Source organism: Saccostrea echinata, unplaced genomic scaffold (assembly GCF_033153115.1).
Source record: "Saccostrea echinata isolate AGI-Se365-2 ecotype Australia unplaced genomic scaffold, CSIRO_AGI_Sech_v1 ptg000009l, whole genome shotgun sequence".
In the NCBI taxonomy this organism is placed as follows: domain Eukaryota; kingdom Metazoa; phylum Mollusca; class Bivalvia; order Ostreida; family Ostreidae; genus Saccostrea; species Saccostrea echinata.
The window spans coordinates 31,141,239-31,166,988 of NW_026889758.1; the positions used below are offsets into that span (position 1 = coordinate 31,141,239).

General features: G+C 35.1%; 1 protein-coding gene across 1 annotated transcript in view; it reads left to right on the forward strand.

Moving 5' to 3' along the window:
• Positions 1-25,750, forward strand: part of LOC133182209 (poly [ADP-ribose] polymerase 1-like) — a 550,802-nt gene that overhangs the window by 129,112 nt on the left and 395,940 nt on the right. The gene's annotated exons all lie outside the window — the stretch shown is intronic.

Below are 25,750 nucleotides of genomic sequence, written 5' to 3' on the forward strand. Positions count from 1 at the left end.
AGAAACAGAGTAAAAACAATATGTTCCCCAACTTCGTTTGGGGAACATAATTAGTATAACTACTTATAAAAGATTCAGTCTACATGTAATGTGTTGTCTTCTCTTCAAAAATTCAATCAACACTTGGCAAGTACATGTACAAGCATAATGCACCAATTTATGAAGTTGGAATGTTCAAGGTCCACAAACTATAAACAAAAGCCTGTAAATATCCTCCAAATATCTACTGGTTTACTTGTACAATTGCAGAAATAAATCTTACAATTATCACTGGCAAAAATGTCCTCATTGAACGTTTCAGGTAATTTTTGTCTACTTTCTGTTTCAGCTTGCAAGCAATCAGCCTCATGCTAATACTTACATTTAAACAAAAGTCGCTTCAGTCTATAATGACAGCAGAATTGACATGCTGGTGATGTTAATGGAGTAATTCACACATGCTAAATCAAACAGAATGATTTAAAACTTGCATGAATTAACCCTTGAAAACCAAATTTCTTGCTTTCCACTCTGTCATTTCTGGTAGTTTTCGTCTCTAAGTTTAAAGCGCTCTATTGACTTGGATGAAAGTGTACACTAAAAGTTAAAACTCGGGCCTTTCCGGCAAGCTCGGAAAAACACGGGCCCCTAGAAATTGCGATTGCAAAAACTTTTTTTGGCAAAAATTTAGATATGAAAGAATTAATGTATTTAATATTTAAAATGTATGTGAGATTTATTATGTAACAAAGCTACATTAAAATATGCTTATATAAACAACTGGGATCTGGGGTAAAAGGGACTTGTGTCAATAATTTTGTATAATGTTATACATGTAAATGGTAATTTTTTAAATTTTATTTTTTGTTATTTATTATTACTAATTATTATTATCATTATTGTTATAACTTTTGAGGTGGAGGGTGGGGTTACACCTGAGCGATTTTCTGAATCGCGCAATTGTCGGATGATTAAAAAAAAATAGTGACTTTCAGCGAACAGTAGTTTCATATAATGACTAAAGGTATAAGTTCATGATTATTTATGTTTGTAATTCGTTTTGAAAACGAAATATATTTCTAGGGATTTTTTTTTTGGGTGCAAATTTGACAGTACTTTGAATCTTAATTTGGGATCCAGTCAAGGCTGCGTCGGAAAGGAGAAAGCGATGTGTACGATCTCACCCCCTTTTCCAAAATAAAAAAAAAAATGAAAAAAAAAACTTGAAAAAATGTTTGGAAACAAATTCATTTTTTATCTGTTTAAATAATTGCTGCATCTGCTTTATTTTGTTTATTTGGTAGGTAAAGAAATTATTACCCTATATTGCATCAGATCCCAGCAAAATGGTACCAATTCATAATTCTTTCTTCTGACTGAGAAGGGGATACCACTTCCAAACCCTCCCCCGTACCCATCGTTTCAGAAACTTGGCGACGGCCCTGCGAGTTGATACACTTTCATCATTGTCTTTTTGATTCATCTTTTTTTTTTCTCTCAATTTGTTTTAGACCATCATAAGGTTTTTCTTGTCAACAATACCCATGGGTTACATGGGACACACACATTTCTACTAATTTTTTTTTTCATAAACAAGTTCATATTGCATATAATGTTTTATTCTCTGGAGAACGAAAATCTAGAATATACTTTGATGCTACTTAGTATCAGGGTATTGAGAAAAGGCTGCATTTCATTTTCGGAATTTGTTAAAATATCGAACTATTTTATAGTTTTCATTTCCGTCAGTTTAAAGTTTTCATGTCCGACATTTATCATATCGCACTTTTCAGGCAGTGAAAATAGAACTGAAGACTTCCCTTAAATAAATTGTTAAAAAATAAATCAAGAATATATCATATAATCATTGATACACAAATAATCAGGAATGCTTGGCTTATAAAAAGCTTATTCGGGACGATGATTTTACGTGTTTACCCAGGGACACATGTAAGTGTTGTGAACTTTCGCTCATCTCCTTTTCAATTCAAGATACATGTATTCAGTTTGAGATCAGATAGGTTAAGATGGAAATGATAAGACATACAGAAACTAGTCGAGGGAATAAAGCCAAAATCCTTGAGGGAATTCTGGTTTTCGGTGCAGTCCCTGACATATAATTCAGTGGACATTAAATCTGGTGAACAAAAATTGCATGCTCATTTAACTTATGCAAAACTTTTAACTAGACTTAGTGTTGCATGTATATACAGTGTATTGTATTGTTTATATTCAGAAAATGTGGTTTGAAATAAATGTAATATTTATCCTGTTATAATTCTATTTCCACCTACTTCGTTAACATTAAATGCCGCAAAAGTACCCTCCAAAAATTCCGGAAATGTAAAGAAATAGATATCGGAAATGAAAATTAAAAATGTCGGAAATGCAAACAAAAATGTCGGAAATGCAATGCAGCGTGAGAAACACGTAGAATTAATATGTCAGAAAGAGATCTCGAGAGGAAAAACGTTCTTTTTGTTGCCCCCCCCCCCCCCCCCGCTTTTTTAAAAAAATATTTATATATATATATATATATATGTATACCACTGTACATGTATTAAGCAAATGTTATTTGAATTCTTCTTTGTTTTATTTTCAATATCAGTTAAAAAACATTCTTTAATAATTCTTTAAAAAATCCATCTGATTTCATTTCAACGTCAGCATCAGATATCCATGCACATTTTTTATATCACACACAGTCTACTTGCTTGACCTTTCAATAACTCTCGACGCTGCATGCGCGGATCTAGAGGGGGTCGGATGGTCCAAACCCCCTCCCCCCTGGAATTTGCAGAGTTATTAAAAGTATATACTGAAGCAAATAAAAAATGACTGGAGAAAACGTTGACCCCATCATCATTACTACGAAATACACATGTAGGTTTTTTTTTTCACGTTTGAGAGATGGATTTAAGTTTTTTTTTTTTTTTTTTTTTTTTTTTTTTTTTTTGCTTGTGAAGAAATGTGTTAAATTGTAATGTTTTAGGTTAATTATACAAAATATAAAACACACCGACTTCTTTCATTTTTGTTAAATCATAAATTGGCGACTGATTAATTGTTTATTTCAGAAAGATCCAGTTCTTAATTAGAACAACATGATTATACCAGGGGTATGTAAGTAGAAACCTGAAGATTATAAAAAAAATAAAAAGAGGAAAATTTATAAGAAGGGAAAAAAACAACAGTTTTAAGTAATCCAGCATAGCAACCAGATGGCATCTAGGCCCCCCTTCTCTCTCTCTCCCTCTCGATATCGATACAACGACTGGTACATGATATGAGTCATATATTATATATAGGTTTGAATTATATATAGATTCAAAGAATTTAGTGGTAGAGTCAAGGGTCTATTCTTTTGAGTGAGGGATCCAAGGGGAGTGGGACATAATTTACTAATTAAATAATAAACAGCATTTGCATTTCCTTATATTTGAAAACAAAGATATTATATGTGTTAACAATTTGATAACAGATAATAAGGATCAATTAAATTTTAAGTTGTGGATCCAAAGGAAGAAGAACTTCATCTAATCACATATGTATTGATTTAATTTGAAGAAAAAAATATTCAAACATAGATCCAGAGAATTTTGTGGTGGATCCAGGGGTCTAATCTTTTGAGAGGGGGATCCAAGGGGAGTGGGAAATATGTCATGAATTAAAAAGTTTCAGATATTAGAAGTATTTTAAATTTATTTTAAAGTAAATGATTTTAATATGTTAATCAGGACTTAAGAATATAAATGTCTTATGTTCAGGCTGTTGAATGAAAGTGAGAGGAAGGTACCTTTATCTGATAACATAAATTATTTTTTGATTTCAACAAAATTATATCAACTACATAACTTAAGCTTAACATGAATGAGTTAAATAGCTCCATAGAATTAAGTGATGGATCCAAGGATCCAGTTTATTTGGGGATTCAAGGGGAAATTTGAAGAAAAAAAAGAAATATGAAATAAATATTGAAATATATATAGCAATGGTACTCTTCTGTACGGGAGATAAGAAAGTTTATTCTTTATATGAATAAGTCATATAGAAAATATATCTATGTTACATGAATCATACATAGATTCAAAGAATTTATTGGTGGATCCAAGGGTCTCTTCTTATAAGTGGGGGATCCAAGGGAAGTGGGACATACTGAGGTAATTCATTATGAATTAATTAATAAACAGTATTTGTTATCTCTTAGAACAAATGATTTTGCTATACTAATAAGGTTTCAAAAATATTGAGAAAAAAAAAATGAGAGCAGATATGTCTGAAATTATCAATAATTTGATGACCCTTATTAGTGATTTTCAGGTCAAAGTTCAGCAGGTTCTCTGCTACATTAGCAATTCCATATGATGCCCAGTGAAGTATATCAAGAACCTCTTGCTTGATAGTAATTTGCAGAGGCAGGTTTTGACTAATATTGAATACACTTTAGTCAATAAACGTCTATGGTTCGAGCATTTTTTCAGCATTTTAGAGTAACATATGCCCCACAGCAAGTATTTTTATGAAGTTCAACCTATTTATCAATCTATTCAAAATTAGGATGCAAATTTTGACATAAAATTGTCTTGCAGTAGTATGTAGCAGTAGAAATTGTCAACTGTGATATAATATTGTTTTGTACATAATATTATTCATATTTTTACCATTGTGTTCAAACTAATTCCCCACAGATAACCTTTTAAATTGCCTTTAAGCATCAGGAAGGAATTATTTTAAGATATAGTATGTTTTTCAATCACATTAATGATGTTTCTTTATGATTCTTTCTCTGATACAAAATATTTTATACTGGTAAGAATTTGCTACAGTCGAACAAATAGATGAAACAAATTCCTCTAGGAGAAGAATAAGTCCTACAGGAAATTAAAATTTCCTACAGGATATTTTTCTCCCTTAGGAGCAAGCAAAAATTTCAAAAGGTATGAAATATTCCTATAGGAATTTCTCACTGAAAAAGAAATCCTATAGGAATTTAGGAAATCCTAAGGGAAACATCTTTCCTAAGGGATTTTTTCTTTCTCCTATAGGAAATAACATTCCTACAGGAGATTAAATTCTCCCATAGTAAATTAATTTCCTGCAGGAATTCTGAAATATCCTACAGGAAATGATCGAATCCTGTAGGATTTTGATAATATCCCTCAGGAATTTTAATTTTCCTATAGGAACTTCATTTTTCCCATGGGAATTTTCTTTTCAAAGGTGATTATCTCACCTGACAGGTGAGATTCATCTGTAACAAAGATAGTTTTGAACTCTGTAAGTGATGGTCTATCTCATGGTATATATGGATTTTATGTAAACTAAGAGTTTGGCGGGCGTCGATTTGCCACTTTGGAAGTGGCAGATTTATCCGGCACAGTGTTCATGTTTGGTCATATTTTTATGGAAGCATCATTAGATAGTGTAGCTTCCTATTTTTTTAAATCATGACCACTGCAGGTAGGCTGGTGCTACAACAGGGGATCAACGTTAAACAAAGGAATAAATAAAAAAATTCTTCTCAAGAACAGCAAAGCCAGGGTGTTGCTAAAACGCGGAACGGAAAGGAAAACGGAAAATCTTGTATCAAATTATTTACTTCAAGCATATATAAATCAGACAGGAACCAGTATTCTTTATCATATAGTTTATGTCTCATTAAAAAAAATAACATTATGATAACAATGTAATTTATTCATGACCCCCCCCCCCCCCCTTAAGAACTATATGCGGTGGTCAATGAAATACATACCAATTAGACACACAGCCTAAGTATCTATCTGATATTCGTTCATCACTTGTCCAAATCTAAGTTTTAAAGCTTATTCACTAAAGACAAAACTCTCTTTTTTATCATGAAACAGGCAATGGTGTTTTAAAACAGGGAAGGGGGGGGGGGTAGCAGAGAAAAAGAATTATAATTATGTACACATTTGTGTTCCAGACAACGATCACTGACATTAAGGAAAGAATAGAGGACATGCTTATTAAAACTACAGGCATGTGCGGATCTAGAGTGGGTTCGGGATGGGGTTCGGACCCCCTAAAATTGCGGAGTTATTACGTGTACATTGTAAAGTAAATATTTATTTAGAAAAATGACCCCCCCCCCCCCAACAAAAAATAACGGATCCCTGTGAAGTTGATGGGAAAAGTACACATTAACCCACCACCCCTAAAAATATCCTGAATCTGCGCTATCCACCGTCAGGCACTTGAAGCGAGGACAACGTAGGGTACATCTATGCGTCATCCCCCCTCCCTACTAAATAATATATAAATTACGAGAGTGCATTTTCTGGAAAATGTGTGATTTCTCCATCATAGCAATTTTAATGTTATTCTGTGCAATCGGTCAGTGTTGTTTTCCAGTTTTACAATTTGGCCAAATATGGGGGGGGGGGATGCAGAGTTGTACGATATCATGGTTACTCGCGCTTTAGGTGTCTGTGCATCGAAAATTATGTTGTGTTCGCACATATTAATATCGAATACTGGCTATTCATGTTGATCAGAGTGGTCTTTTATAAAGTTAATTCACTCATCCTATCTCACCACAACATATATACCACGTGTATATATTTTATGTTTTCCGTACCCTATGCTTTGCTTTTGTACTGGAAACTTCATATGAGAATACCGGTATACATGAAGAGATCAACTCATTCTTGATAATCAAGGTTAAATATGAAAACACATATAATTTACATCGTTTTTGGTATAATTTGTATTTTTCAAGGGCTTTAAACTGGTATCGTATTTTCCGTTTTCCGTTCCGTGTTTTAGAAACACCCGAAAAGCCATGATTAGTCATAATAATTCAGAAGCATCCTCGGGTGGTGTAGATTCAAATCATGTCCCTGGGGGTAGGGCAAGGCCTCAATATAAGTCATATGCGGTACCAATTTTGAAGCACCAGATGCACATTTCGACAAATTATTTCTCTTCGGTGATGCTCAAGCCGAAACGTTGACAATCCAAAATATTTAGATAAAAAAAGACTTGGAAGAGCTGAAAAATGGTGCCAAAGACTGGAGCCAAATAAAAGATCAATTGTCGGAATCACTTTTATATTTAAACTTTTCAATACTGAATCGATTTTGCTTTTTATTAGCCAACGTGCTCAGGTGAGCGATGTAGCCCATGGGCCTCTTGTCTGTTATTGTGAGGAATTGCTATTTTGTGTGATGTCACAGTAAAAATTTCCCGTATAAATTAGGCCCCGCCCCCTTTATGCAGCCTTTACATAGCTTCGAGGCACTCTTCCTCATCATAACTATGTACTTAATTCATCGGCTTAATACCCAGGAGCAGAGAAGACTTTCAAACAAGAGGCCCAAGGGCCTTAACGGTCACCTGAGTACAATACAACAATTTAGAGGTTCCCCGCCATAGGACCTGAATCATGGACCCAGGGGCCATGAATTTAAAGCTTGAGCACTCATTACACTGATAAATGAAGCTTTGTTGCCCAACAGCAAGAAAAATAGTATGATTAGTTTCAACAAAATAATTGGTCTAGTATCTATCTGCCCCCCCCCCCATTTATCACTATTCCCATGCAGACTATTAACAAAATGTCTATTATTTAACCCCATATTATTCCTTCTCACAATGGCCTCTCTTGGCCGTTGAAGAACATTTAAAAAGATAAGTTATTTTTGTCTCATTTTTATTCATCTATTATTTCCAAGTCATTAAAACTATGAAAGTACTTTTTTTATTATACAATAAATTTTCTTGCATAATTCTCTTATTCTATTAAGCTTTCAAATACATTATGTTAATTGATTAATTATCAAAGGTGAATGGCAAAGGGAAATAACTTTGCTCAGTAGAATACAAGTTAATAGAGCCCTGGCCAGGACCAGAAAAGTTGACTAAATGGTCCAGGTGTTCAAAATTCTGGTAAAAATACCCTTGCATATTAAAACTTTTACTCTGTTTGCCTTGAACATCAAGAGAAGCATAGACGATTTTCAAAGGCCACGAACTCACAATTCTGGAAGAAGCACCCTTTTTCATCATAACTATGCACTTGTTTCTTTAGTTTATAACCAGTAGTCGATAAAAAATTTTGAAAGAAATTATGCATTTTCACTATATACATGTAATCAATAGAGCTCTCTCTCCACCCCCACCCCCCAGAACCCCTGACCCAGGGGCCATGAATTTCACAATTTTGGAAGAGGCATTCTTGCTCATCATAACTATGTACTGAGTTACTTTATTTAATATCAAGGAGAGATAAGAAGATTTTCAAATAATTAATGCATTTTCAATATATAATCAATAGAGCCCCGCCCTAACACCAGAACCCCTGACCCAGGGGCCATGAAATTCACAATTTTGGAAGAGGCACTCTTGTTCACAATAACTATGTACTAAGTTACTTTATTTAATACCCAGGAGCAGAGAAGAAGATTTTCAAAGAATTAATGCCTTTTCCCTATATTAAATCAATAGAGCCCCGCCCTAACACCAGAACCCCTGACCCTGGGGCCATGAAATTCACAATTTTGGAAGAGGCACTCTTGCTCCTCATAACTATGTACTCATATAACTATGTACTTAGTTACTTTATTTAATACCCAGGAGCACAGAAGAAGATTTTCAAAGAATTGATGCCTTTTCCCTATATTAAATCAATAGAGCCCTGCCCTAACACCAGAACCCCTGACCCTGGGGCCATGAAATTCACAATTTTGGAAGAGGCACTCTTGCTCACCATAACTATGTACTTAGTTACTTTATTTAATACCCAGGAGCAGAGAAGAAGATTTACAAAGAATTCATGCATTTTCACTACATAATCAATAGGGCCCCGCAAACACCAAAACCCCTGACCCTGGGGCCATGAAATTCACAATTTTGGATGAGGCACTCTTGCTCACCATAACTATGTACTTAGTTACTTTATTTAATACCCAGGAGCAGAGAAGAAGATTTACAAAGAATTCATGCATTTTCACTACATAATCAATAGGGCCCCACACTAACACCAGAACCCCTGACCCTGGGGCCATGAAATTCACAATTTTGGATGAGGCACTCTTGCTCTTCATAACTATGTACTTAGTTACTTTATTTAATACCCAGGAGCAGAGAAGAAGATTTTCAAAGAAATAATGCACCTTTACTATATGATTTATATCGCCCCACCCTAGCACCAGAACCCCTGACCCTGGAGCCATGAATTTCACAATTTTGGTAGAGGGCTCAATGCTTATTACTATGATGCCAACAGTTTGACTGCTTGATGTCCAGGAGTAAAGAAGAAGATTTTTAAAGATTGCATTATTTTCAGTGGTTTTAGCCCCACCCCTCAGGTCCCAGGGGGGCAGGGACCATGAAATTCAAAATTTTTGTTCCCCTTCACCCATAGATGCTATATGCCAAATTTGGTTGAAATTGGTTAAGCGTTTTCAGAGAAGAAGCTAAAAATGTTCAAAATGTTAACACACGACGCACACCGCACGACGCACGCCGACGGACGAGAACGGATAGCAATAGGTCACCTGAGTGACTCAGGTGACCTAAAAAAAGATAAGTTATTTTTGTTTCACTTTTATTCATCTATTACTTCCAGGTCTACCTGATCATTAAAACTAGGAAAGTACTTTTTGTATTATACAATCAATGTTCTTGCATAATTCTCTTATTCTATTAACCTTTCAAATACATTATCTACACTGATTAATTATCAAAGGTGAATGGCAAAGGGGAATAACTTCACTCAGTAGAATACAAATTAATAGAGCCCTGGCCAGGACCAGAACACTTGACCAAATGGTCCAGATGTTTAAAATTCTGGTAAAAATACCCTTGCTTATTAAAACTTTTACTCTGTTTGCCTCCAATATGCCCAGGAGCAGAGAAGATTTTCAAAGAAATAATGCACTTTTACTATTTAACACAGCCCTACCCTAACACCAGAACCATGACCGAGGGTCATGAAATTTACAAATTTAGAAGAGGTACCCTCATCATCATACCTATGCAATTAGTTGAAGATTTTCAAAGAATTCACACATTTTCACTATATTATCAATAGAGCCCCCCCCCTCCCACCCCTCAGAAAAACAGCAGAACCCCTGGGACCACAAGTTTTAAAAATTTTGTAAAAGCATCCTTGTTCATCATAACTATACACTTGTTTCTTTGCTTTATAACCAGGAGTAGAAAAAATATTTTGAAAGAAATTATGAATTTTCACTATATAATCAGTAGAGCCACCCCCCCCCCCCCTTTCACAAGAACCCCTGACCCTGGGGCCATGAATTTCACAATTTTGGAAGAGGCATTTTTGCTTATCATAACCATGCAATTCCTTTGTTTAAATGATACCCAGGAGCAGAGAAGATTTTCAAAGAATTGATGCATTTTCACTATATAATCAATAGAGCCCCACCCTAACAGCAGAACCCCTGATTCAGGGGCCATGAAATTCACAATTTCTGAAGAGGCACTCTTGCTCATCATAACTATGTTTTAGTTAATTTCTTTAATACCCATAAGCAGAGAAGAAGATATTCAAAGAAATAATGCATTTTCACTATATAATCAATAACCCCCCCCCCCTTCACCAAAACCCCTGACCCAGGGGCAATGAAATTCAAAATTTCTGAAGAGGCACTCTTGCTCATCATAACTATGTACTTAGTTACTTTATTTCATACCCATAAGCAGAGAAGAAGATTTTCAAAGAAATAATGCATTTTCACTATATAATCAATAGAGCCCCCCCCCCTTTCACCAGAACCCCTGACCCAGGGGCCATGAAATTCACAATTTTGGAAGGGGCATTCTTGCTTATCATAACTGTGTACTTAGTTAGTTTATTTTATACCCAGGAGCAGAGAAGAAGATTTTTGAAGAAATAATGCACTTTTACTATATGATCTATATAGCCCCACCCTAGCCCCAGAACCCCTTACCCTGGGGCCATGAATTTCACAATTTTGGTAGAGGGCTCAATGCTTATTACAATCATGCTAACAGTTTGACTGCTTGATGTCCAGGAGTAAAGAAGAAGATTTTTAAAGATTGCATTAATTTTAGTGGTTTTTGCCCCACCCCTCAGGCCCCAGGGGGGCAGGGACCATGAAATTCACAAATTTTGTCCCCCTTCACTCATAGATGTTATATGCCAAATTTGGTTGAAATTGGTTGAGCGGTTTCAGAGAAGAAGCTGAAAATGTTCAAATGTTAACGCACAACGCACGACGCACGCCGACGGACGAAAACGGATAGCAATAGGTCACCTGAGTGACTCAGGTGACCTAAAAATTAATGCATTTTCACTATATAAATATTACAGCCCTGCTCTAAAACCAAAACCCCTGACCCCAAGTCCATGAAATTCACAATTCTGGAAGAGGCAATCTTCCTCGTCATGACTATGTACTTAGTTCATCGGCTTAATACCCAGGAGCAATGGAGAAGATTTTCAAAGAATTCATGCATCTTCACTATAAAGTTATTAGAGCCCCACCCAAAGACAAGAACCCTTGACCCAGAGGCCATGAAATTCACAATTTCAGAAGAGGCATTCTGCTTCATCATAACTATGTACTTTGGTCAGAAGCAGAGGGGAAGATTTTCAAAGAATTAATGCATTTTCACTTTATAGTCATCAGAGCCTCACCCTAACACCAAACCCCTGACCTGGAAGCCATGAAATTCACAATTTTAGAAAGGCACTCTTCCTGATCGTAGCTATATACTTAGTTCATCGGCTAAATACCTAAGAACAGAGGAGAATAATTAATAATTAATAAATAATTTTTTATGTATTTTCACTTTGTAATCTTACGAGTCCCACCCAGGGTCCATGAATTTCACAATTTAGGTAGAGGGCTCAATGCTTATTACAATCATGCCAACAGTTTGACTGCTTGATGTCCAGGCCTCAAGACCATAAACTGACAACAGACTTGAGTCAAAATTTTGATTTTTTATATCTCGAGTTCCATTTAACACATGTGCATAAAAACTTACAGATTTTTATAATACACGAACTCAAACACATATTGAAAATTTTGTTTTATTATCAAAATTATTTTAAAAATTATATTGATTTGAAATTTTGACTTAAGTATATTCTCAGTTTATGGTCTTGGGGCCAGGAGTAAAGAAGATTTTCAAGGATTGCATTATGATGGTTATAGGTCCACTCCTCAGGAGGGCAGGGGCCATGAATTTAACAAGAACTACGCACGGTAACTCCCGATTCCCGCCTACATTTTACAACCATTTATTTCAATATTGATGGCAATTTGGCCATAAAATGTTTGTTTAATAGAAAGAACAGTTCAATGGTAATTGATTAATTATTTTAATTCCAGTGCTAAACAGTAAAATATCCCTAATTCCAGCTCTTAAAATAAGGGGGGTAGACGATATTTTCCACTGAAATCGGGCTATAAAGCATTACCATATTCTCAAATAGTCTTGGATATGAATAAATGTTTCTTAAATCTTTTCTTATGTTTTATGCAGATAAAATTAAGCATATATATTAGTAAAATATAATGTTTCAGTTGTAAAGCACTTGGAAATTGCTGAAAAAATAAGCATTTTTGTCGTTTTTTGTATATAAACATACGTCCCCCCCCCCCCCCCCCCCGTGAAACACAAAAAGCTTTTGTATGAATTTGTGAAATGACAGTCCATATTACCCGTAAAAAGGAATTTGTTTCACGGGGGGGGGGGGGGGGGGAAAGATGTTCTAAAAATATTTTCCGGTTTCCGTTGATTTCTATAGTGAAAAACACGAGTTTTACCAAAATTTTAGAGTTATCTCTCGTTGTTTTCCCAAAGAAGTCATGTTTTATGAAAATCCATATAAATATCAATATAAATATTAAAAATCATTCGAATATCTTAACTTTTGAAAATTGACTTGGAGGTAGGCGGGAGAACAATACTATCGTTCGCAGTTCTTTGAACTCCCCTTTACCCATACATGATATATGCCAAAATTGATTGAAATTGGTTCAGTGATTTTAGAGAAGAAGAAAAAATGTTCAAAAATTTACGACCGATTAAAAACGAACGACGGAAGAAAAGAGATAGCAATAGCTCACCTGAGTGACTCAGGTGACCTAAAAATACTGTTGCCCAAGTCTGACAAATAAACTCCATCTCTTCTGAACAAATCTAATATCTGGATAACTTGATGCACCACGACTCTGAAAACTTATTTACCCCAAACGTAGCACATGTATGTTATATTTATCCTACGTCTACACTTTTGTCCTTCTGTGTTGTAAGGCAATTGATCCAATTATAATTATATAAAAATATGTGACATATAATACAAGTTTGGGGGAGTAAATGGGCAATATTTGCCAAAGTTGCCTTGAACAAATTTTGAAGGCCTCCTAACGTATTGTGAGCCTGATCAATATTGTTACCCCCGAAATGAACAATAATAATCTTTAGTGCCTTGTTACCAGCTAACAAAAATTCAATTGTGAGATTACCATACAATGAATTCCATGCCACAATATGGTGGATTGATTGTATGTTGTTTTACGTCCCATTCGAGAATTTTTCACTCATAGAGAGACGTCACCTTATACCGGTGAAGGGCTTCAAATTTTGACCTTTACTCGGCACTCAGGGCCATTGAGCAGTGAGGGATCTTTATCGTGCCAACGCCTGCCGTGACACGGGGCCTCGGTTTTTAAGGTCTCATCCGAAGGACCCGCAACTTTCACTTCAAAGTGCCGAGCGCATGGCGAAGGAACAGTTGCTACCCATTTTTTATCGACTTAGGTTTGTCGCGGCCGAGATTCGAACTCACGATCTCCCGATCACGGAGCGAGCGCTCTACCGACTGAGCTACCGTGAACGGTTTCACAATATGGTGGTTAATTCTTGCCAAAGATGATCTTTATTCGAATTCTTTGCATGTACATGAACACAGTGAATAATTGACGAACCTATGATCCAAATGGAATCTAAACATAGGGATAAATTGATTAGCAAGTTTAACACCAAAATATTGAGAATTGCAACTTTTGTTTCATTAATCAATATTGAACAGAATGTAAATTTATAATGGTGAAGAAGTATGTAAGATTTGTAAGCTGCTGACTGCCACCTCCCTATCTGGTTAAGATGTTCCTCAGAAAACCCTTTTGTATACAAGTTGGTGGCACCCCCAATGCGAAACGAGTGTGTCTTAAATTCAGACAACTGAATATTGAAGAACTACAAAGCTTCGTTTAACATGGATCGAAAACTGGTATTGGGTTAAGGGTTTGAAATTTAAACGTGAAAAGTAGGATACCCTTTTAATATCGGTACTTAATGCAGCAAAATTCTGCAAAGATTGAAACAATAATATTGTATCAAATGATTTTTGTAGGGGTGCAACGATACACTAACCTCACGATACGATACGTATCACGGTATTCAGTTCACGATACGATACGTATCACGATACATGACAAGGTTAAAAAGTCTTTCAAGTTTGTCATCATATTTTTTTAAACTTGACAGGGTTATACAAAATGTTCATATTTTTTGATAATAATTAAAATAACATTTTGTTAACTTGAATTGGATTGTTAGGTAGATCTTTGAGTTGTGACAACATTCAAAACCAATAATGAACATTTACAGGAACTACGGGGACCTTTCCTAATAATCTTCCTTTTAAATTGGAATGAAAAAGGATGACATTCATTCTTTTATTCCTTTTATTTACGTAGAAACCAGTTGTCATATTTCTCGTGTTAATACGTTTTAGTCAACAAGACAGCGAATTTTCATCGAAATACACACCCTGATGAAATATCGTGTATTAATACGTTTAGATCTAAAGGGTTTATCATTTAACACCTATAACTTATAATCACATTAAGTCCTTCTCCGTGTTAAATCTGAGGTCTGTAAGATGCTGGAGATGAGTTTAACTGCCGTAAATGCGTTATCGGCGACATCATGTTTTGCGCGGAAGCCATTTTGAAATAGTAAAAAAGGAAATAAAACGGACAAAACGGATAATTCTGCACCGATTGAACCGAACCGCGATATCAGTTTAGCGTATCGTGAATTGAACCGTGGAAAAATATACCGCGATATACCGTCAAACGGTTTATCGTTGCACCCTTAGATTTTTGCACAAATGCTCCCGAACCAGTTTGGTCATTTTTAAATGTCTTAATATAAAAAAAAGCAGACTGAAATAAGCCGTTTCAAAATTAGAAAAACACAAATATCACTAGGGACATTAACCCAAGGGGCATAACTCTGTCAAAAATTGCTCGATCGCACCCATAACAAAACCTGACCTAGATATTCTTATAATAAATCTGTATACCAAAATTCATTTCAGTATGTGCAATCTCTGCGAAGAAAATGAACGGAAACTGCGAGCAATTGGATTTTTTCTAAGTCCAAGGGGCATAACTCTGTCAAAAATTGCTCGATCGTACCCAAAACAGAACTTGACCTAGATATTCTTATGATAAATCTGTATATCAAATTTAATTTCAGTATGTGCACCCTCAGCAAAGAAAATAAACGGAAAGGAAACTGCAAATAACTGGAATTTTTCTAAGTCCAAGTGGTATAACTCTGTCAGAAATTGCTCGATCGTACCCAAAACAGGACCTCACCTAGATATTCTTATGATAAATCTCTATACCTAATTTCATTTCAATATGTGCAACCTCTGACAAGAAAATGAATAGAAAGTATTGGTGGACCGACAGACAGACAACAGCAAAGCAGTATGCCCTCCTTTCTTCGAAGGGGGACATAATAATAAATGAATCGACTGGATATTGCCAGCCATGTAAATTGATGTTAAAACTTATTCCTGACAAATAGCATTTAACAGATCACTCTTTGACAGATAATTATAAAATTAATAACGTGATCAACAGGAGGGGGGTCAAATCTGCTGAATGAAGAAGTAGTTTTTCCATTCCTTAAACTTTCAGCCCAGATCATAACCCCTTATACAATAGGTACAAGTTCTAAGAAGGTTGTAAAACCTGTACAATTCCTCTGGGCAACCAACAGGCCAATGCAGGCAACACCAATGTTAACCAAACACCACATCACGACCATGAGAACTTGAACTATCCGAATACAAATGGAGTGCATGGTCTTCCTGTCATACAAGACTGGGAAATTGTGTTCTGCCATTAAAATCGCATAGGAATAGAACCCACATTAATAAGTCTAACTTAATTTCTGTTGTTACGCTTACAAAATGAAACGATTTTTTTACCTCTGCCTTTGAGCCATAAATCGTTGCTTTAACTACAAATGCAAGTGCTCCTGCCAGTGACTATATTTTTTCGAAATAAACTTTTTTTTTACTTGACTACTACATCTATTTTGCTAAACTTCGTAACTTTATCATTTGGAACAAAAAAAGTTTTGGAAGTGGTATCAAAACATTTTTGGAAGTAGTGCCGAAACATAAGAAACTCAAACGATTAGAAGGATTCATCGTTTTCTCTAAAGTTAAAGCAATGCCTAAATCTAAACATATCCCTTCAAACTACCTCATTTAAACCAACACTGAAATGCATTGGTACTACCTGCAAACAAAAAATGATCTAAATACTTGTAGTGAACAATACTTTCCAATTCAGATCTCTGAGATAATTCCCCGAGAAGAACTGTAGAAAATTCCTCAAATAAAGAACATAACAATGAACAACCCATAGATAAGCATTTGTTGATTAAATCTGTACTAGAGTGTTTAAAGCCTAATGAACAAAAATCCTGTGGGAAAACTGGTAACAGGCGAAATGCACTGGAAATGTCCACTTTTGCTAATAGGGTACCCTCAGCCTTACTTGCAATTAAAGAAACTGCATCATCAAAAGTGGAATTGGTGACTGAACATATATTAGGGTCTATATAGTCGTTAACATTGTCACCTGTAGGGTATAAACATCAGTGATCATTCGCCGACTATCTTGCTTTTTTTGGACTAAGCCTATGGAGTTGCAACACAAATTGTACATGGGGGATATAAAATGGATCCATTATTCTCCCTAACTTAACTTTCTTATCAATATACTTTTGTTATGCTTCAAAGCTGTATTGAACTGCTGATTTCATGTTCTTAAAATTTTACCCTCCTCCTAGGATCATCAAAATTCAAGGAAAACCCAAAGTTGAAACCCAAGGATAAACAATGAGCATCTTGAACATGTGGGTATGTAGATAACAATTGATCTAGAGTTTGGGAATTGATAGGTGAATGACCCAGATCTCATAAATGTTCACAATTATGTGGCGGAATTAGCTCCTTGAATACTGGAACTCCTGGTTCCTCGAATGAAGACGCGAACGATTATTGAAATTAGTTTGTAATGTAGACTGTTCCGACACAGTTGTTGTATTAGCCTTGAAACATTTAATTAAAGGATGGAAGGAATTGCATTTAAGACAACTATGTAAATAATTGCAATTAAACATGTTGCAAATACCCTTATAATTAGAATTGTAACATTTTTTGCGGGGCTGAACTAAGGGGCTGTACTAACTGCTGATGTGATACAAGGTTAGCACGAGCAGTGGAAGATTGCATATGAATCATCCACAGCTCTGCATCAATAGATGCCAACTTAAGATTTTTGAGCTTAAACTGAATATCATATCTAACCAATTGCCTTTGATTTTTTTCTGGTCCCCTCTTATCTTAACAATGAAATTGCTTGAGATGGATGCTTGACTAAATAAACTGATGCAAAAATTACAAAAGCGTCTAGCCATTGGGACAAGTTTGAAATTTTTTGCTCCTTGTGCTTAAGCTTGACCTGAAATTCTCCATCTTCAAACACAACCTGATTTTACTGCGTTGAAGTTGGGTCATGAAAAAGAAGGGTACAAAGATTAATGAACTGATTATTAGAAATGTTTTTTTACGTTTTGGGGCAAATACACTGCGAGGGGTGATACTAAACTGATCAATGGATTTGGCAAAGTATCCAGAGGGTCAAATTGAACTGTACCTTGTTTAATTTGAGCAGGAACAATTTCAACAGGTTGCAGGGGAATTAAAGGTGCTGCAGTGGTTACAGTCTTACTATGGGTCACAATCGGTGCCTGCTCCACTATGGCGACATTATGCTCAGCACGTGGATGGGTTGCTTCGGCTACACGCTGCTCTTTTGGCCTGGTGGCAGAATTCGTGATCCTTTTCCCGGAATAACGGCTCCTTGAGTTCAAAGCTATGGATGCACGAAGCATACTAATGTCTATTTGACCAAAAAATCACCAAATGATGATCGATTAAGTCTTATAGAAATTCTTTACGTCTGCTTTATTCAAATTACAAAATTAAAAGGAATATTCTATATGACATGTGCATACAAAAGATTGATTGATTGATTGTATGTTGTTTTACGTCCCATTCGAGAATTTTTCACTCATATAGAGACGTCACCATATACCGGTGAAGGGCTTCAAATTTTGACCTTTACTCGGCACTCAGGGCCATTGAGCAGTGAGGGATCTTTATCGTGCCAACGCCTGCCGTGACACGGGGCCTCGGTTTTTAAGGTCTCATCCGAAAGACCCGCAACTTTCACTCCAAAGTGCCGAGCGCATGGCGAAGGAACAGTTGCTACCTATTTTTTATCGACTTAGGTCTGTCGCGGCCGAGATTCGAACTCACGACCTCCCGATCACGGAGCAAGCGCTCTACCGACTGAGCTACCGTGAACGGTGCATACAAAAGAAATCAGAAATTTAGAACGCCAAACCCGATGAATTTCCAACCTAAGAAGAATAAGAGTTGGTCTTTGGATATGAAATAAGCTACACGAAATAACCAGGTTTATCCATAGTTCATAAACCCCATTATAGTGATCCTTGCATCTAATTCAGAGCAGATGTCATTTAGCTTCCACACTTGCAGGTACAATTACTTTTCTCCTGGTTACAAGTTTATGTGACAGAGGATTCTGTTAAGTATTGTCATAATACAGTCCAGTCATGACCTCAATACCAGCTGGTAAAGTCGAACCCCACGAATTATTTTTGCGCTGTCTTGTGTATGAACCGGTTCTTGAACTTTTAATGCAATATCCATGACCCTTGAACACAAGTTCTGACAAGGATCCCTCGTCGTCATCATGATCGACATCGGCTGTGTTACATGAGGTACCAGTTTCGTTGATCATTCCAATATTCAGAAAATGTTCAGCTGCTGGAACATTTACATATCCATCATACAACTGTGGACCACATTTGTCACTTAAACAGGACAGTTCTCGAGTTATTATTTTAGAAGAGGAGTTTTGAACGATAACTTGATGAACAGACCTGATATTAGGTACTGCTGTCATCTCTTGGAATGCAATCAAGAAAAACACTGACTTTGTCGCTGTCAAATTTGAAATTGCAAATTTGTACAAGTCCAGTGCATTTCGTTTAAGAGCTTGTTCTCGCAAAACTGCCAAATTTGCTTGTTTTTTCAAAAGACCCCAGCAGGATCTTGAGGCCCTGTAATATTTTAAAATATAATCCAACAGGATTTTTTTTTCCGATTTCATACAGTTGTCCGAATTATGTAACCTTTACTTCTACGTCGAATTTGTAATCCAAGTGTTTTCGCTAGATTTTTTTGGCATCTGCTTTGGGTAACTTGCTCCCCACTGACAGGGGCAATAAGGACATTCATCGATGTGACAGAATCTTTTGATCTTTTCATAAAGCAACTGTCAATTGTTGTTTTTAAATCTCCCAGAACGGCTTTTTCTGTTGATTTTTCATTTTGTTCTTCGGGTGATGATATCACATCAGTGTTTATTAGAATTTCTCTTGTAGGTGATTTAGTATCATTTTTCAAATTTGCTGCAATTGTAGCTGACCTCCTCTGTGGTATGTTGGGTAACGCGTCTTTAAAGTTTTAATACCCTGTGCTTGCTTGTTCTGTTGTTAAGCACGAATTTCCACATATTAAAAGCATTTTCTGAGCTCGCAGACAGCAACATTTTTATCCTTTAACAATTTTCTATATTTTCTCTTTCTTTCAATTTCCTTTTCTCTCATTTCGACTCGTCTTGCCGTATAGAGACGCTTTCTCTTTGCCTCTGCATTTTGTTTCTATTTTTTTGTTTCTGTGGTTGATATTTCACGACCATCATAAGCATAATATCATATATTTCATATAATAAAAATAAAACTAGCATAATTCTGAACAAAGAAAATCTAATCATTTTCATGCTATTTGGCGCAACATTAGTCATTTAAATATTTTTATTAAAGCGCATGGCCATTTTTGTAACAGTGGGACATCATAAAATGGCGACATCACCGTATATTTCGCGATAATTTTATTAATAAAAATTGTCTAAAATATATTTAAAATATGTTGTCATCATTATTTGTGTAATTCCCTTAACAATGATATATAACACTTAATATTTATGCAAATTATCTCTGCTGTAAATCTTACTGAAGTATCTTCAAATGCATAATTGTAAAAGTAACACATTTTTATGGCCTTCAGTCAGGTCCAAGCAAATCACCATAGGTATTTAAACCTTGGATATCTCGTGCATTTTTTTCTTGGCGGTGGTATAAAATCTGGAGATTCGCAACATGGTAAGATATCTTCTATTTTTTAGATATCAATCAGCACCTACATAAAAAATAATAAGTAAACACTCATAAGAGCCGCGTTAAGATAATATAGGTCGTAAAAATATTGATGTACATGAAAAATCATGCAGTATTCTGTTTGTTTATTGTTTAACGTACCTCTCGAGAATTTTTCACTCATATGGAGACGCCACCACTTGCCGGTGGAGAGCTACAAATTTTGTCCTATACTCTGCACTCAGGGTCATTGAGCAATGAGTGATCTAATTCGTGTCAGTACCTACTGCGACACGGAACCTCGGTTTATATGGTCTCATCCCAAGGACCGGTCTCCACGTCCCACAGTGGGATTCGAACCCGCGACGCAAGGATCGACTCCTTATTTTGTGAATCTAAGGCAAACGCTCTAACCACTGCGGCACGCAGGCAACTAAAAGGATTGTTAGACATACAAATACAAATATTTATTGGCGCAAACACAATTACAATAATTGGCAAAGGCACAACACATTATAAGAATCATCAATTGTTCATACATAAATATACAATATTTTAGTATAGAATGTGAGGCTATACATAATTATAAATCATACCATCATTTGTACAGTAATTATATAATGCAATTATTTCTAGATACAAGACATTTTTTAATAAGTGAGTGTGTTATTTTCAGTATTTCAGTATGGCTATTTAAGCAAAGCTTAACTTTTTGAGTATAAGTCATATTTGATATTTTTCCTTGAAAAAAAAATTCAGCAAGTTCCTTTCAAAGGTTCACCTATGATTATTGTATTTATGGCAGCTGAATAGAAAATGAAATTCATCTTCAATCTCCCCTGTGTTGCAAATATTACAAAATCTTTTATCTGTGGGTATAGACAAATGTCTCTCTTTTTCTATGGCAAGGTTATGTGCATATAGTCTCAACCTGCTAATAATTGATCTCTCTGTTTTCTTTTTTAATATATCAGTGTATCCACAGCGTTTGAAATTATTAAAAACAACTTGATAACATTTTAGTTTTTATGAATTATGAATCTGCGCATATTCCTCTTGTAAGCATTGATCTGATATTCTTTGTTTTATGTTTCTCAGAAGTGACTTTGTTGAATTTTCTTTTTTGCTAATGAATGAAAATCCTAACTTGTTGAAAATTGAAAAAAAAATATTTTTAGTCCATGAGTTTGTTTTGACTGTTGCATTATAGATTTTAAATACTAAAGTATTCTTGGAAGTAATAAGATGGTTCAAAAATTTTATACTTGAAAAATGTATTCTTGTCCACAGTGGATGTCTACCTATGTAGAAAAGCAATGAATTAATATGCTTAAAAACTCACCGACTGCTTCGATGGTCTATCAAGGAATGTCTGTACCGGAAATGAAACTTCGGAACTAAATAATTGAGTCGGAAGAGGGCGAATCTGCATCTTCCAGGTCGATTTCTATAGAAGCATAAATAGTGTTAAAAATACAGTATTACATCACGATCGTAATTGTTAAAATAAACAAGTCTAGAATGTGATCCATTTAAAGTTAAAAAATGTAAATATTAAAGAAATGACGATTTAAAGATGCACAAGGTGATTCTTTTCAAGCGATAAAGGCCATTTGAACGCAAGGAAGGGGTAGGGGTTGGGGGTTATGTAGTATTTATTAAAAAATTTCATTTCTTTCATAGGACAATAAATTACATAAGTTAAAAAAATCAATTTAATTATGGAAAGAACCAGAAAGGACAAGAAAAGAGAGGAAAGCCTGAAAGTGGGGAGACGGGCAATGCTTTTTTGGAGGATGGACACAAGAGGGCGCAGTCTCTTTACCAGAGAAAGAATACATCATTTAAAAAGGTTATTATGTAAAGTTTATCAAATATAGAATTAAACCATGAAATAACTATAACGAGTTTCTCATAGAAATGAAAAAAAAACCCCTGCTCATCCATTTCTATTCTCAACTACACTAAGTTTTTATAAAGTTTTATTAATAATGCCTTCTTCTCGTTTTTAATTTTTCTCCACACTGCAATTTTTCGTCTCCTGATAACTTATAAGAATTATTTAACGCAGAAATGACAGAAAGAATAAATAATGAAACATAAAATCATATGAATATTTATTAATAGAGGAATTAAATTACTCATGTCACAATCAATTTCTTTCTGTGTTTGTAATTCTGTATCAATGATTTTAATGATCTCTTGTTTTGTCTTGCTCATAATGTTGTTAAATGAATTTCTATCCTCAGGGGTGATGAAAATGAGGATAAGGCATTTTCTTGCTTTAAGATCAGCATTTTATGAAGTCAATAAAATTTGATTTACATTTGGAGGAAAAATTTACTTCATGTATATCCTCATCTAAAGTTTTTTCTTAAATGCTACAGGGAGGTCTGTCCTGCAATGGTGTAGTCAAATACTCCGATTCTCTTATCTCGATCCTCAAGTTCTTTATTTGCACCTCGAGATTAGTGTCATAAATAGTATCACTTCTTTCTTCGTGAACTCCAAAGACGGTGTAGATGTTTTCACGAATCTTTAAAAAATATTTTTTTTTAAAAATTAGCTGCTAATTTTATCTTATTTGTAGAATTTAAATCATAAAAATAAAGGAATTACACAAATTTCATTTATTTATTTTAATTCATATATATCTTTCATTTAAGGACATTGGCAAGTCAAGGTTTTCCGGAGAAAAAAGGTTTAATACATGGTTTTTTCACTTATGTAATAGTGATTTTAGTGATCTTTCGTGTAGAATTCTCTAAGCGGTGAAAACCAATAAAGCGTATGTTAACAGAGGTAAATAAAAGCACGTGTACTTCCTTCTACGGGTAGAATCATCTATACAGCAAGAAAGAAAAGTAATAATGGCTTTGTAGTAAATTGTATTCAGGGGACAAAGTAGCCAACAGGTCGTCATTTACCCTAGTTATGCTCAGTATACTGGGAAGGGCAGAGTAGTGACATATGCTGAAAGGTAGACCGACTGAGATCAGTTCTCAGGTTGTATGAAGGAAGAAGCATTTAGTAACTACGAGTAAAATTTGAAATAAATCCATGCCAGTATTTTTAAGACAATGTGTTTCAATTCAATCAAATACATGATAGAACCACTCAACCAGTCTGACTCTCTTGACCATTATGAATAATACGTAATTATAGCTGTGAAGGGAAGTAACTCAAAAATAAAGGTGCCGGTATGTCTTTGTCTTGTTTCTATATATACATTTTCAGCCAAAATATCTAGAAATCATAGGAAATGAAGATGCAATAATGTATATAGTACAAAAACTATATAAAATAAGTGGGTTTTGGAGAAAAATTATGGTGAAAAATTATGTAGGTCCCTTTTATCAACATTTTACATAGGAAATGCATTGAGAATTGCAAAAACACTGATTTGACAGAATCTAAAAAAGAAGATTGGCTTGGTAGTCAAACATTCCAGAATATAGCCTGTTTAGTACATTTATACCTACTCAAGAGTTTTTGAAAAATTCTATACTATAACCAGGAACCTTGCCAATGTCCTTAACTTATCTTATAGGCAAAGGAACTTCATGCTACCACAAATGCAGAAGTCCTTGTGGTAATTAAACCCACAAGTGACAAAAGCAATCATTGGTGCACCCCATATTTTGAAGAATGAATGAAAAGACAGCATGCATTAATCGTAAATGTAAATTGGGAAAGAACATTTATTAAATATTGGCAATATAAAGGTGTATGGTTATTTAAGAAATTATGCATCAAGTAGTTTTTATTAATTGTTTTTAAAAAATATTTTTCAGTTTTCCAAATCTTTAACATCATCTTCTTATTCTACCCAATGGACAATTTCACAACCTACCGCTTCTCACTCTTCACTGCACCACCTCCCTCTGTCAATTCCTCTGACACTGATTCCGCATCTGAATTTCAGCATGTCAATTACATCTCCCCACAACCTTCTACTTCCTTTTCGTCACAACCCCCAACTAACAAAAAGAGAATTTCTTCTTTAAGGAATGAATTATTATTTTTTTAATTTGATACGATATAAAATGGTTTGGGGCAGTTTACGCTTTTTTATAAACCGCTTCGTTTATAAAAAAGCGTAAACTGCCCCAAACCATTTTATATCGTATCAAATTAAAAAAAATAATAATTCATTCCTTATAATTTAATTTTCAACACAAAATGTTTCAAAATAACAAATTTTATTTCGTAAAAATTATACAATTTTAAATTTAACCCCGTAAGAATACGTCATCCTAGTAACGAGGTGATCTAGAGATCGACGAGCTTCAATCGACGGTCATTTTTTCGGAAGTCAACAACATGTTAGCCATAACAAGCTCTGTAGTGTAAGTTATATCTACTTGGATGTGAAATTAAAGACACATTGGTGAAAAGCAGAATTTGATATGAATCCAGAGGAGAAGGTAGATGACTGGAAAGCAATCGGTATTTCTGCTGATGTTGTTTTTGGAGCTGAGACGTCTAGATGTTTACATGTGGCGGCATGGCTGGATCCTGTAACCTGTGGAACATTTTCGTTTATTTCAGTGTGTGGGACGATCAGATTAGACAAAGCTCTACTCATTGACTCCTTCTGGTAAGTAGCACATTCTCGGCTATAACTTCTTACAGAGGATTCGTTTTTATGGCCACTCATGTGCATAATGTGTCGCACTTCAAATCCTGCATCGTTCATGCCTTGTATGGAGGTTGCACGTAAGCTGTGTGCAGTGTAAGAATTTTCACATTTTGCGTTTTTACAAATGTCAGCCATAAAACGTGTGAATTTGTATTTTTTGATAGGAACGTTAGTGTACCAAATTTCCTCGGTTGTTGGAGAGGATAACGCTTCTTTTGAACATCTGTTGAAAAGAAATGTTGCAGTAGGGTCCATCTTTGAGAGGTATTGCTTTAAAGAGTTGACTGGACAGTGTTCCCCTGCATTTGGTACTGCATACATTCTTTTTTCCTTAGGGGTTACAGACACATCTATGCCCCCTTGCCAATTTTTTTGTTTAGTTTCATGAGACAAAACAGCATACTCATGTCCATTTTCATCGAAGTGAAACTCAAATGAGTCGACCTTTAGTTGCTCGTGAAACTCAAGTCCCCTGCTGACAAACTGAATAGCGATTAAAAACCAGATGCGGAATCTTAAAGACACAGGTGTTGAATCTCCATA